Consider the following 14,916-nt stretch of genomic DNA (forward strand, 5'->3'; position numbering starts at 1 on the left):
AAAATTATACAATTTTTTTATTAAAAATATGTGAAAATAACATTTTTGAAATTATGATGCAAATTAATTAGTTGAGCTCAATTTGCTACTCATACACACTTTTATTTGGGAGGTCACAGTATCCATCTTTGATAAGAATTGATTATTTCTTTCTTAGTATACATATTCAATTATTTATTTCTTTTTTTATTTGAACTATATATTTTTGCGATGGTTGTTAGGTTTAGTAGTTATTAAGTTTCTAGTTATGTGTTGTTGAATTACAATTGCCAAATTTGATGTAAGTCGGACCATATTCATGATTAACCTCCTACGACCAATTTGGCCCCCCAAAAAAATTGATACAATTAATGTTTTGATTTGAAATTGGAAGACTATTTTTTATTTTTGATGGTGAATTGGATGACTATTAATAGCCACATAATTCTATTGCGAATTGAGTCACATAATTCTATATAACATCACACTTTAAAATTAAGCAAACATTGCACTATTTCATAATTGTTGACGAAAAAAAAGACTTATCTTGCTTTATTTTTACTTATTTTGCTACCCTCAAAGCTATAAATTTCCAATCTCAGCACCTGAAATTCAATTGCACAGTTCATGGGGATTGTGCAATGTCAACTCTAGGCAAACCAAACTAAATAAAATTAGTTAGGTAAAATCTGTTATATGAATTATTTTTTGTCATTTTGCTCTGCCCTAATCGAACTATGTATGGCTTAATTAAACTTACCCAAGTTACCCTCTCTTACTATTTTATAATTGAGTTGATTACCAAAAAAAAAAAAAAAAAAAAATTCCATAATGAGAAGAGAATAATATCAAACTAGACAACTATAGTCTTACAACATCTTAAAACATATCTATAGAATAATTTTAGGTATACTAACAATCTTACTAAAAATATAAGAGACTAAATATGATTAGTTGTTAAAAAAAATATGTTATTTAAACATCCAATGATATTTGGACATGTATGTTTTTAGTAAGGTTGTTAGCAAGAATGTAAGTAGATGTAACATTACTCTTTATGGTTTAATATTGATTAGCACTTTAATTAATATGGAAAAATATCAAACTTGGCTATCCGTTGCTCCGTATCATATTGGGAGTAGGACAAATCAAGGAAGTGATGGAGGCAAATTGCTAATATTAATAAAAATGAGACATAACATGGTATATTTTGGAAAATGATATAATATATATATAAGTGATGAGAATTAAAAGATGTAAGATGATAAACAAATAACTTAAAAATGAATGTTAAGTGTATTATTTTAGTTTTGTCTTTTTGGACTAAAAAATTGAGAAAAAAAAATATGGATGTTTGGGTTAACTTTTTAACTTTTTATAGAAAAATATGTATTAAAAAATTGTATAAATTAATATGTAAAGGAAAATTAGAATTGGAAGTTGTGCGTAATTTTTGACTTTTGATAAATAGTGATAACTTTTTAACTTTTTGAGTAACTTTTTAACTTTTTAATTTTTTTACAAGTTGTCAAACTTGGCCTTATTATAAAATTAAGTTTTATATATATTTGATAAATAAAATGGGGATAGAGCAGAACATGACAGATAAGTAAAATCTGTTCCTTCCCCACTTCCTCGAAGGAATAAAAAATTGACATGAGATAAATGGAGAAAAATTACCATCCTTACCAACAATAGAATTTCTTTATCAGTTATCTATTGGTATTTTTATATCGGCTAGTACTACCATAAACCTAATATCTCGGACCATCATCATGCATCCTTTGCACATGTGGACCATATGACATGTGCATGGTTTGAGCAATTTCATGCAACTTTACATTATGATGGTTTAGGATGTGTTAAACAAGTATATTTTTTGACTTTTTATATTAAAAAAAAAATTATATAGAAAAGTAAAGAAAGTAGATAAAAAAATAGTGAGGAGATGTTAATAGATGTTGATGTAACCCAAATAAGGAGAAAAAGTGAGACCCCCACCACCTCCAGTGAATGCTGATTGGTCTAATTTTTTTTTTTTTTTCCTCCTCTCATTGCTCCCTGCGTGTATGTAGGGGTGGTGGAGGTCTAGATCATGTCTGTCCAAATAAGTGTATGTATATAAAAAAAAAGTATACTTTTTTTTGGTGCATGTCAAACATCTCTGTGATGATAGTCTTCTACAAAAAAAAAAAAAAAAAAAAAAAAACCATAATTGAATAAAAGTTATTGTCTCTTAGGTAAAGTAAGGTGACGGATTCCCCTTTCATAGAACCAGACATCAACTTAAATTCAACAAAATCTCCTCGGCAGGGACACCAATCATGCAGCCATGCATTTCTATCATTTTAAACGCTCTTGAAATTCCCATCAACGACTTAGGATTCTAATCTCATGTCGCCCTGCTTTTAAAATCCTCAAAAATATATCAAAGAGGTCAGTTCAAGAATGGACGTAGGATTTATAACTTGAATGGGGAGTGAATCTATATGTAATCCAAAACATTTGTGACTAACAAGTGAAATTTAATGAGCAAAATTACACCGACCTTCCGTAAGTAACAAAGAAATGATAGTCTCACAATTTTGATAAAATTATATTGACTTCTCCTATAATAACGATAAACTTTAATGGTGTTAATGAAGGTAAGGGTTTTACTAAATTATTGTTAAATATTTGTATTTAAATATGTATTGATGTCAAATGATCACAATTATCCTATAGACTAATGTTATATACACCAATTAGTGCACTAACTAATACACCAATTGATAGTGTGACATAATTTAAGATATTTTTATATTTATAATTTGTATAATGAATGGAGTTAACAATAATGTCATAACTTGTATTAGTATACTAGTTAATACAGTAATTGATGCATGTAACACTACTCTTACCCTATATCTTACGAAATGAATTTTACCTTATTACTCTAGCTCTCGCAACGTTGTGTGTTTGGATGTACGCGATGTTTGGACATGAGGATAATGAAGGGGAAAATAGATATTTCGGCCCAAAAAAGGATGAGATCATCATCTTTTATCGGTTTGAGTACATATAACTAATGGTATGTGCCAAAGTGCTATGAAATTTATATTTTAGGAGAATACAACATAATTATGTTAGAATTATTAAATAAATTTTCAATGTAATTTATCTTATCCAAAATTGATTTCTATCAACACAAAAAGTTAAGAGTACCACAAAAAAAAACAATTACAATCAACATATATAGATATAGCAACTATTGTTCCATATATTATAAAGGCCTCTTTTGATAAAGGTGTTAAAAGTAATTTTTTGGCTTTTAATCTCTTTTTAATCACATCATCTCTCTATTTTTTACACAATTAAAAAAAAAAAATCAAAAAAACTAATTTTTATTCTATTTCCCAAATCTCTTCAAAGTTAGCCATCTAGAATTGTGTTTGACGTCCTTTAATTTATCAAATAAGAAGAATAAGAATAAGAGTGAAAGGAAACAAAGGGAGGACTACAAAGGAAAACCAGAAGTAGAATTACAACTGGGGCAGGGGAAAGGGGAGGGGGACGGAGCAGGGGCGAGTAATAAATTTTTGGTCAAATTAGAACGGTAATTTTTATACTTTAGTCATTATATTATTTTAGTCCTTATAATTTTAATTATAAATTTATGATTTTATCTTAATTTGATCAAATTGATTATTATTAATAGAGTTTTTAACAGAAAAGGTGTACATGAGCAATGGTTTTAGAGAAAAATTATAAACTTACACAACCCAGTGAATTAGACCTCAACCAACTCAGTGACCATTTAAAAAAAAAAAAAAAAAAAAAAAAAACTCTACCTGGCATTATCAATTGGACTAAATTGATACAAATTTAAAATTAAAGGTCAAAATTAAAGCAATTGGAAATGTATGAACTAAAATGACGCAATGAACAAAATATAGAGACTTCCATCCTTAAATTTTCTCAAAAAATAAAATGGACTAATCCATATAATTAAAAAATTATTTTTTAAATAATAATATTATAATAGAAAGTTTTTTTTTTTTTTGCCTTTTCTTTTTTTAAAACTTTAAGGCATCGATGATCCCTTACTGTGCCCTCGGGGCCATCCTGGAAGCCACCATTTCCGACCATGCAATTCTCAATGGTAGACCATCCCTACCTAATTCCAAGGGTGCAGTGTGGTATGGAGGAAATAGTTTTCTGGCTTCTTGGGGATGGAGTTTTGCTAAAACCCTAGCAAATAATAAGAGAGGTGAAGAGAAGAGAAGAGAAGAGGGAGGACATAGCATGCAAGTGAAGGAATGAGTGACAGTTAACCTAACACAACTACACTGTTTTTTCCATCCCAATGCCTTTGTCCTAATGCTAAATGGACATACACTCATTAGTGTTCTTGTGTTATGGTTCACACATAATTCCTACCTAATCATATATGCTTTGTTTCCCCCCTTTTGTTTGCTTATAATTTGTCTTTTGGTTTTATCATTTAGATAATGTTTGGTAGCATATGTTCAACTATTGGATAACCCTACCACAATTTGAGTAATTCGAGTCTGACTTTTATTAAATTTGTTAAAAATTTTGATTATATAAAGATAAATTTAAATATATTTTTAAAATTGTTAAATTTACATTCATTATAGAAGCACATAAAAAAGCAAGTTAATCGAAATACGTCGGCAATCAGCTCGATTGATATTTGTTTGAGATCTATTCAAAAGACGAACAAATTAAATTTGAATACATTTTTTTAATCTTGTTAAATTTTATAACCAAATTTAAACAATTCATTGCTCGACTTTACTCCGCCTAATCCTAATTATACTCTTAATTATAAATAAAAAAAATTAAAAAAATAAATAATAAAAAAAGAGTAAGAGAAAGGCTAATATATGATGTACTATTGGTACTGTGAATTTGTCAGCCTCCTGTTAGGATTTGTTTGGACGCTAACTTATGACAATTAAAATTAAACATAATTTTCTTAAAAGTTTTGAGATGATGATTAATTGAGGATTGCCTTTTATTTTATTTTATTTTATTTTCTCATCCTTCTAAATCTCTTGCTAATGCAATCACGCATTTCTGCTCCCTTGCTTAGTCCCTGCACAAATATCATTGTATTGGAGAGTCTGATTCAATGAGGCTAAAGTTCTTTTATCTTTAAATTCTTTTGTCCCGTTATCTCGTGCACTTTTTAATATTTCAAAATATAATTTAATGAATTAAAGTCTAGTGATACAGAAAAAAGAAAGTATTTAGAGAGAGAACATGAAGTGCTATAGTCAATTAGGAGCAAATTATAGTTATGTACATACATTATGCCACCAAATGGAAAATATAGTACTCCTTTTCACTTTAGTCCCCCTTTTGTAATTGTAATAATTAAGTTCGGAAATTTCAAACTGTGTTTTGATGGGATTATCTCGTTCATTCAATATTAAACACTTGGATGGAAAGTTGTCAAAGCACATTTTATAGGTGTTAGAGGTAAAAAAATTACAGAGCAAATTACAATATCATCATTTAATTTTTATTCAAATTTTTCTTAATTTTACTTTGGTCCCTAATGTTTTAACTTCCCTTTGAATTTTTAGGGGTAAATTACAGATCGAGTGGCCTCTTATCCGTTATTTGTCTAAACTTAGACAGATTGAGAATAATAAATCTGCATCCATCCAATTAATTAGCGAATGCGGATTGTGCAACTAAATGCATATCAGTTTGGCGGTTTGTGTTTTACTACTTTGAGTCTTTTTTCAAACTATTTTTTAGTAATTCTTTATCATTTTGAGCCTAAAATTTTTTATTCTTCAATTTTTATAACAAAAATAAAAGCTCAACTTTCATATTTCGTAAATAGCAAATATTATTACTAAACAAAAGATTTTTCTTTTAATATACAAAGCATAAAAGCATAACATTATTTTCTTAAGAGTGTTGGCAGATCAGGTTGAGCTAAATGATCTCTCATTTGCCATCTATTTGAATTTAGGTGAATCGAGAAAAATGCACCTATATCTGTCTACTTGGACTATTAAAATTGTTCATTCTGTAGCGGATTGGTTCGGACCATTTGTTTTTGATAGATTGGATGGATGTTTGCCCAACCCAAAATTACACTGACATCTCATAAGGTTTGGAGAAAATACAACTAATTCCATTGTTTTGGTTTAAATACGTTGGGTTTCTTGAGATTATAATTTACATAACACTTAATCTCATTTTCATTAATAATTCGTTACTTACATAAATGGGAAAAAAAAAATGATTTCATCTACTTTACACTGAAATGTATATATATGTATTTTTTTGGAACAAATTATGCCAGTAGTTCCTATACTTTGGTGTTGTGTCATTTTGTTTTCTGTAATTTTAATTGGTTTGATTTTGAATTTATGACTTTGTCTTATTTTGATCTAATTGATTACAACTATTAGTAATTTTTTATATGAAAATACACACTTAAACAACATATGCCATATTTTTATAGGCAAAATTATAAACTTGCTCAAATCAGTAAATTAACTTGAATCAATTTAGTGATAATTTTTCGTCAAAAAACCTAATAGCATCAATTGAAAAAAAAAAAAAAAAAAAAAAAAAAAAAAAAAAAAAAAAAAAAAGAGTAAAGGTCAAAATTGAGTAAATTAAAAGTGTAGTGACTAACTGACATAAGAAGTAATATGAGGGTTATCAGAATAATTTGTCTTATATTTTTTGTTTATGCTTATACCTCTACATCATCTGCATTAATTTTTGTCCCTTTAAACTTTACCAAAAGAAAAATTAATGTATTTATATCAAAACTGAATGACTTGTCATATTTTCTTCATACATCTAGGAATGTCAGCGTAATCTACCCAATTTTCCAGGCTGAGACGGCAAGAAAACTACATTGAAAAATAAATTAATATTTGATGATTTAATTGTTGCATTAAAAAGAAAGGCTCAAAGTGAGATCTAATTAGTAAGAATTAAAGAGGTGAAAAGTGATATTTATTTATTATTATTATTATTATTATATTTGACATAGTAACATTAATTCAATAATGGAGAAGTAGATTTTAACTTAATTACTTTAGACTGTTCATTTACCTATAATTCATTTTCTTAGATGCAACCCTGAAAAATGTAGGCACGTAAATCTAAGTAGTATTGTTTCAAGCTACCCTGAACCAATACTTTTGTCTTATTAAAATCGAAAACATGAAATATGGTTTTTTAATAATATTGTAGATATTAAGAAAATAATACTAATTATTAACATTGGAAATGTATCAATGCCGTGTCTACCATGCTATGCTAGCATGGGGGCACATGGCCTTCATTAGGAACTTTGGAAAACGACATTCTCCTCTTTTGGATCTTGACAAATGGTAGTCAACCAACTAGATAGAGACTTGCTTGGATATTATTTTTTCTGGCTGTTATTCATGCATGTGTCTGTGTCTCTGTGTGTGTGAGAGAGAGAGACAGACACACAGAAAGGGGGGGGGGGGGGGTGTTTCTTGTCATGTTTAATTACTTCTTAATAATTTTTTTTTTTTGATAATTTTATTTCAAAAATTGAAGATTTAGTTGAGTCTTATTAGTTAATAAAAATTTAGTATTGTGGAAGACTTTGACTCAAGTGTTAATAATAAGACATAAATAGGCTATGTCATGGCAGGGTAAAACTTGAATTTACAATAGTATTATTTATGAGTAATAGTAGAGATTTTAAATATTTTATCAAATGTCTCATATGAATGTGAGACTCACAGAGTATGGATTTTACATTCGTATGAGATATTTGATAAAATATTTAGTAAAACATTTGGATCCCTAACATTTTTCATTATTTATAATCATCTACGTCAATATATTTATAGTTTATTTTATTTTCAACCATAATTATTTTAGTTTTGAATTATCAGCTAGATTAGTTATTAGGCTTGACTTTTAAACCTCATAAGTTTTTTGGGTTTCTTGAAATTGCATGACTATTATTATTGAAGTCAATTTGTTTCATAATTGCTATGCCTATTGGGTTAATTATTATAGTATTATGAAATATTTTTCATATGCGCTCCTAATCAATTATGTAATAAAAAATTTTACAAAGGAGATTTTACTAACTCATGTTAGGAGACAATACCCATGACTCACCAAATTTCATTTGTTAAGAACACTATACATATAATGTCACATGATATTTTCTTATCAATTAAGTGTCCTTTTCCCTCTTATTTGTTGACATGTTTAGATTTTTAGAAATTGATTTCACTCAAGAGTTATTAGTGTAATGAAAAACACTAATAATCTCCATCTAGGTTTGATTCCCAAGAGCTTATTCCCACTGATTATCAATGATATTTCTCAGATATCTCTCTCAAAAAGAGAAAGAAAGAAAGAAAAGTTGGCTAGGAGCTAGGATCAAGGTAAAAGGCAAGCTAATAATGTGCACATTACTCATCATCATATAAAACATTTAAGATATTATTATTTTTGTGGGGTGGATGGCCATGAGAAGTAGATTAAAGTATGCAAACTTTCAATAGCAATCAATTTTGACATTTTTATAATTTTCTTGGCTTTGAAAGAAAGCAAGTGCGCATAATCTTGTTCTTTAATTGCATCACAAAAGGAGTTTCAATCATGATTTAACTTGTTTGAATTTTCCCTTTTTCATAGGGAAAATTGTGAGAACCAAAACATTTTTTTGGATGAATAAGAACCGAAACATTAGTTAAGAAATAAACATATTTTTATTAAAAAAAAAATATTGCCTTGTGCATTTCTCACTCCTAGTAGATGCACGGTTAAATTCAATTTTTTATTTTTATTTTATGGAAAATAGGATAAATTACACTTACCTCCCTTGAGCTTTCTAACAAATATAAGAATCTCTCTTGTGATTTCAATAATTACATTGACCTATCTTACTTTTGAAACTATTATTAAAATTCTCACACTATTAGGCTGTTTAATAGAATTTGCTGATATCATATTGATGTCATACAAAAAATGATGAAAATGTCAATTAATTATTTTATCTATTCAAATGAGAAATTTTACTCACCTCCCTTGAGGTTTTGCATATATATTATAGAAAATTCATACATATTTTACCATTATTTAATAAAATTCTTAAATTTCATGCAATGTTAAATAAAATCTTTAAATTGTTAAGAAATTATTAAATCATTTAATGCAAAAAAATAAAAAAATTATTGATAAAATATGTAAAAATAAATAATCTCTCTAAAATTAAGGCTTATTTCACACCACATAACTAACCTAAAATTTTTTATTTTAAGTAATGCATTTATTATTTGAATTTTTTGTTTGAAGTTAAAATAAATAGATTAATTTTTTTTCCCAGCCATTTGTGTTACTTATTTATTCATATGTAAAAAAAATATTATTTTATTTTTTCTCAATCATATATTATTCTAAAATTTTAATATTTATCTTTTAGTTATTAAAAAGGGGGGTTTTAGACACGGAACTTTTTGCGACGGTTTAAAAATCCTCGCAAAAAGCAAGTATTTGCGACGGCAAATGAAGTCGTTGCGAAACTTTTTGCGACGGATTGATTTCTGTCGCAAAAGCTACATATTTGAGACGGATAAAATAATTCATCGCTAATAGTATTTGTTGCGACAAAAAATGACCGTTGCTAATAAATAAGCAAAAAGGTGTTATCATTAGCGACGAAAAAAAATTATCCGTTGCAAAAGTATCATCAGTTGTAACAGATACTAAACCGTGGCAAAAAAAAATAATTAAAAAGACATAGTTCTATGTTTTTGTGCATCTGTTTGTCCATCACAAATAATACAAGCCCTAACTCCCCCTATTTCATTCTTACGCTATATCTCTTCCTCCCATTGGCGTCACCTCACCCCGTCATCCTCCTGCCGGTGTCACCCCACTCCGTCATCCTCTAACGTCGTCATCTTCCCACCGATGATCATTCAAGAAGAAAGTGCAGCAAAGCCCGATCAGAGCTATTTGAGGTTCTCTCTCTCTCTCTCTCTCTCTCTCTCTCTCTCTTTATGAAAAGCTCATAGATTTTTGTATTTTCTGTTTGATTTAGTTTGATCTTTCACATTTGGAGATCAGGTCTTTTCTTATTCGATTCGATTTGTTGAATCCTGAATTTTATTTTGTTTTGAATAGTTCAATAATTACTAGTTTCCTTTTTTGAAACCCTAGATCCTTGTTGTTGAAGCCCTAGGTCAGCAAATCTCTGTTCTAAATTAAGTTCCTTCAAGTTGTTCTCAATCGACAGTCGACGATCTTCTGGAGGTGCGAATTACAAATCTCTCTCTCTCTCTCTCTCTCTCTCTCTCTCTATAATAACGAACAAAGCTATGTTCCCAATCTCTGTTATTGTACATTTTCGATGTCATCAAAGATGCTTTCAAGATCACACTAATTATCTACGCGTGAGGTGAGTTATCGTTGATTCATTCAAATTTGTTCAATATTTTATCATGTTGATTGCTATTAAGAGTGTAATTTTAATTTATATTTTGGTCGATTGACGCTTATTTTATATTAATCTATAAATCTAGAGTGTTCTTGTTATGTTTGTTTAGGTTTTGTAAATTGATTTTGTGTGTATGTTTTCTCAAGTGTTTGGTATAGAATACAAAAGTTTCTAGGGTTTTGATTTTGGTTTTTTAATTTTGTATAATTTTGAGTTTTAAAAGCTGATAATTTGATGAAGCTAGGGTTTATGAGGTTAATTTGATGAAACTAGGGTTGGGTGGAAGTTAATAGGGTGCATTGATACTTACACAACTATGATTTTAGTTTTCGAGTTTGAATGAGACTTTTTGAGTAGAAAAATAAAGCCCTAAGCAAGTACATGTGGGTTGTCACACTATGTTGGGTTGCTTTGACTTCACCCACTAGCATTTTATAATCTCCACGTCTACTTTTATTTTTGGAAAGCCATTCCAAAACAAAATTTGGATAGTTATAGTAATATCCAGAGTATCTCCACCTATTCTTTTTTGAATTCATTCCAAACAAAGATTGGGTGGTTATATGTGTATGCATTGACTATACTATAACCTTTCATTAAAAGCAAATTAAAAACTAACTAGTCAGGCCTGAGCTTGGTTGGAATAGTGTTCATGAAAATATTTTTTGGAAAAAAAAAATAGACATAACTTTTCTTTTCTTTTCTTTCTTTCTTTTTTAGTTAATTGTTCAATTTATAAGAAAATTTACATACAAAAATTATTTAAATCTTCCCTTGATATACTATTACCTATACTTTTCATGGAAAGGATTCAAGAAAAGTTTCTTTCAAAGAAATTGTTACAGTGAAACCCACATTGTTTTGGGGATGCGAAGAAAAAAAACAATTTGAATTTTCTTTTTCCTTACCTTTCCCATCAATTTAACCCAACCTACTTGTCCTGGATAAAATACAACCTCCATCTTCATCTGAAAAATTGTTCCACTTTTTAGTTTGAAATTCATGTTGAAATTTTCTACTAAGTATCTAAATTGAATTTATTCTGATGCGAAGGAATTTCTGAATTGTGATATCAGATTGGCCAAGGGAAGGGGATTAAAATTTATACCTCTCTTTCATGTTGTCTTTTAAGTATAAGACACAGATGTTCATCTATAAAATGTTAAAAAGGAGCCACAAATTTTAGTTCTTGCGTAAAGCACACTTATGAAAAAGGGTTTATTGTATGAGGTTTGAATTCCATTTAAACTGTTTTGAGTGTTCATTAGTGACTAATATTATGTACTATACTTCTCTATTTGTTTTTTCTAAGACGTTACACATTGCCTTGGATAAAGGTTTATGTGTAGTTTCTTTTTCAGTAATTTGTATGCCTCCATTTTGCAGGTCTACAGGCACATAGTTTGACAGTTGATCATTATCAAGTTTGCCAACTCTTGCTTCTCACAAGAAAGGCATGCATAAAGAAGATTCTGCTTAGTAACTGTCTCCAAGAACTAATGAAACTACACCAGGTAATATGCTTGCAATTATTCCCAACTCACTAACCATCTGCAATAGGAAGATATTATATTTTTATTTAGGCTGTTTCTACTGTCCTTGGTAAATTTGTTAATCTTTAACTTTGAAAGTGTTCTTTCTATTACTTTGCGGGAATTTGTTAATCTTTAACTTCGAAAGTGTTGTTCTCTCTATAACTTTGCGGGATTACCATGAAGTGATTTGTTATAGACTTTTAAAGGATGATCATTTCCATATATTATTCCTCACCTTGTCGTGGTTCCACTGGTGGTAATAGTTCCATATTAGAACTCTTATATTGCTACTATTGTGAGTTGAGAAAAGTTCACATCTATGTATGAGATTTATCTTGCAAGGCTAATCCATTTAATAGAATGTCTGGGTGTGTTTGTTGCTGATCTAGTTCATTTTTATCTACTTGTAATCTTTATCGACTTTAAAATGTTTGATAAACATTGGATTTTGTTCCTTTGCTATGTGGTGACTTATTTCTTTGATTTCCATTATTTTTCTGGTCAATTTTCTTAACAGATTTGATGATATTTTCTAGTGTGAAAATAAGCATTGAGTGCATGCATTTCATTTTTGTCCTTTGCTTTATATGGAATTTTATAGTTTCTGTCTGGATGAAACGATGAAAATTTAGATTTCTAAATGTTTGCTGCAATCTGCAAGACTGTCTTCAAATAGCTATTGTTGTCATTGGCTTGCTTCTTTCAGACTGTATAAAATTGGTAGTAAATAATTTGTGTTGATCTTAACAGAAAACTTTCCTCCATTAATTTAAGTAAATAATCTATATAAAACTTGTTTTGGCATTGTATCAATCATAGTTATTGAGTTGGTTTTAACTCAATTATGTATTGTGACTTCATCATGAGTCCCTTCACTCATCGTTCTCATTGGGTTGTTGTGTTCGAAGGATTTTGTTTCAAAATTTTCATTCTTGTTTACTCTGGTGTTGAGTTTCACTTGCTTCGGAGGGTGCGGGTTCGGTCCAAAGTGTCAGGGGTTTGAGCCGAGGAAATTCTGGCCTGGAGGACCAGGGCCGCACGTACGGAAGATGAGGCCACACGTACGGGGAAGTGAGGACTTTTGGGAATTGCACACTGCATTATATGCAGGTGTAAAGTGAGGTGCAGGGTTAAGGCCGTATGTGTGGGGAGACGCTCTGCACGTGCGAGAGAGGGCGCCGCACGTGCGGGCCTGTGTGCAGTCCAAAAATCTGTCTTTTCTTCTTTCTTAGGCTGACTGTATATCATTATGCGCATCTCTCTCTCTCTCTCTAAAAACCCTTTTCTCCTCCATCTCTCTACATTGCCTACATCAAACCTCACAAAATCTTTGATCTCTCCAAACCCATCGATATTTTGACCCGAGTTCCTTCATCAAAATTGGAGAGCTAACCTAGGGCTTCGTTGTGTGCGGTGGAGATCATGCTTCAACATCGTTGATTTTAGGGCTTTCATCTCATTTTCTTCACCAAACTTGAAGTAGGGAATTTCTTAGAGTTATATATATTTTGCAAGTTTTTGGTTGATTTTGAGAGTTCTTCTTTGATTATTTTTAAAAAAATTGGTTTTTGGCTCAAGAAATTAGTGGTTTTGTAAAAAAAATTCATCTTTTGTTTCTTTTTAAAGATTCTCTTGAATAGTTGAATCACATTAGTTTAAAAATGATGTTTCTAGTGAGGTTTTGCTAAGAGGTGAGGAAATGTTTGGTGTTTGTGAAAAATCTAGAAATTGGGGGTTTTGGAAAAATATTAGGGATTTAAGGATTTTCTTGGGTTAAATAAAGGAGTGAGTGAAATTATATTTTTGTTTGCAAATATGATAACTTCTTGATGTATGAGGATTTGGAGACCATACTTGAATTTATTGTTAAATGCATATTCATATGTGGTTATGAATTGGCACATTGTTGAGTTCCATGAAATATGAGAATTGTGATTTTGGGAAGTTGATGTTCAAAAACATTGCATGTAGTCTTGAAATGTCTAAAAGGTTGAGAAATTCACAAGATGTGGAAAGGTTACTATGTGTTGATAGATTGAACTAAACATGTGGCATTTCGTTAAATAATATTGAAGGGAGGAAAATGGAAAATGTGGTTATCATCACATCGTTGTTGAGATACAAAAAAAAAAATGGAGAATTGTTATGAGGCATTGTTAATTATTGCATTATATCCTCTTTCAATTGATAATTATACATTTTGAATTTGAGTTTGGAAAAAGTTTACATTGAGAAAAGAATATGTTTGAAATAGGAATTATTGAAATGTTTTGGGGTAAATACGTTGGTAAGTCCGGATATGAGGTGTAGATGAAATGGATTAAGTTGGCCTGAGTGTTCGGGATGAAAGACCAAAAACACGTGCGGAGGAGGTACCACTTCCCTTCTGATTAGCAACCGGTAAAGTGGGGTTTTTTGTAGTGCTAGTTAAGCCTACTTGCAGACACCAACCTAGGGATTACCTAAGGCGTATTTACCGCCCCCATTGAATAAAATTGTATATTTCATTATTGTTGAGATTTCAAGTTACTGTTGAACATGGTAGCTTTTTAAAACATGTAAATGAAATCTTTTTTTAATTGGCATGTGCATTTTACATTGGGAGTCTTGCATAAATGTATATACTTTGTTAAGAATTCTCAACTGGGCTTTATGCTCACCCCTATGGGATTTTGGTATAGGAAAGGACATGGTGAACCTGCCAAACTAGGGCATGGAAGTATGTATTGAGAGCACAAGGCTCTTTTTGTTGTGATTGTAATTTTTGTAAGCCAAGGGCTATTCATGTATAGGTCCGAGAGACCATTTTTGTGTAACCGGGCTTAAGTCTTAGAACTTGTAAGCCCTTAAGGGCACTTACTTATTTTGATTGAATGATTCTACATACTATAGATTCATGTACTAGGATTCATTGAATGTATAACC

This window comes from Camellia sinensis, chromosome 8, assembly GCF_055761805.1.
Source record: "Camellia sinensis isolate YWXY chromosome 8, ASM5576180v1, whole genome shotgun sequence".
NCBI lineage: Eukaryota > Viridiplantae > Streptophyta > Magnoliopsida > Ericales > Theaceae > Camellia > Camellia sinensis.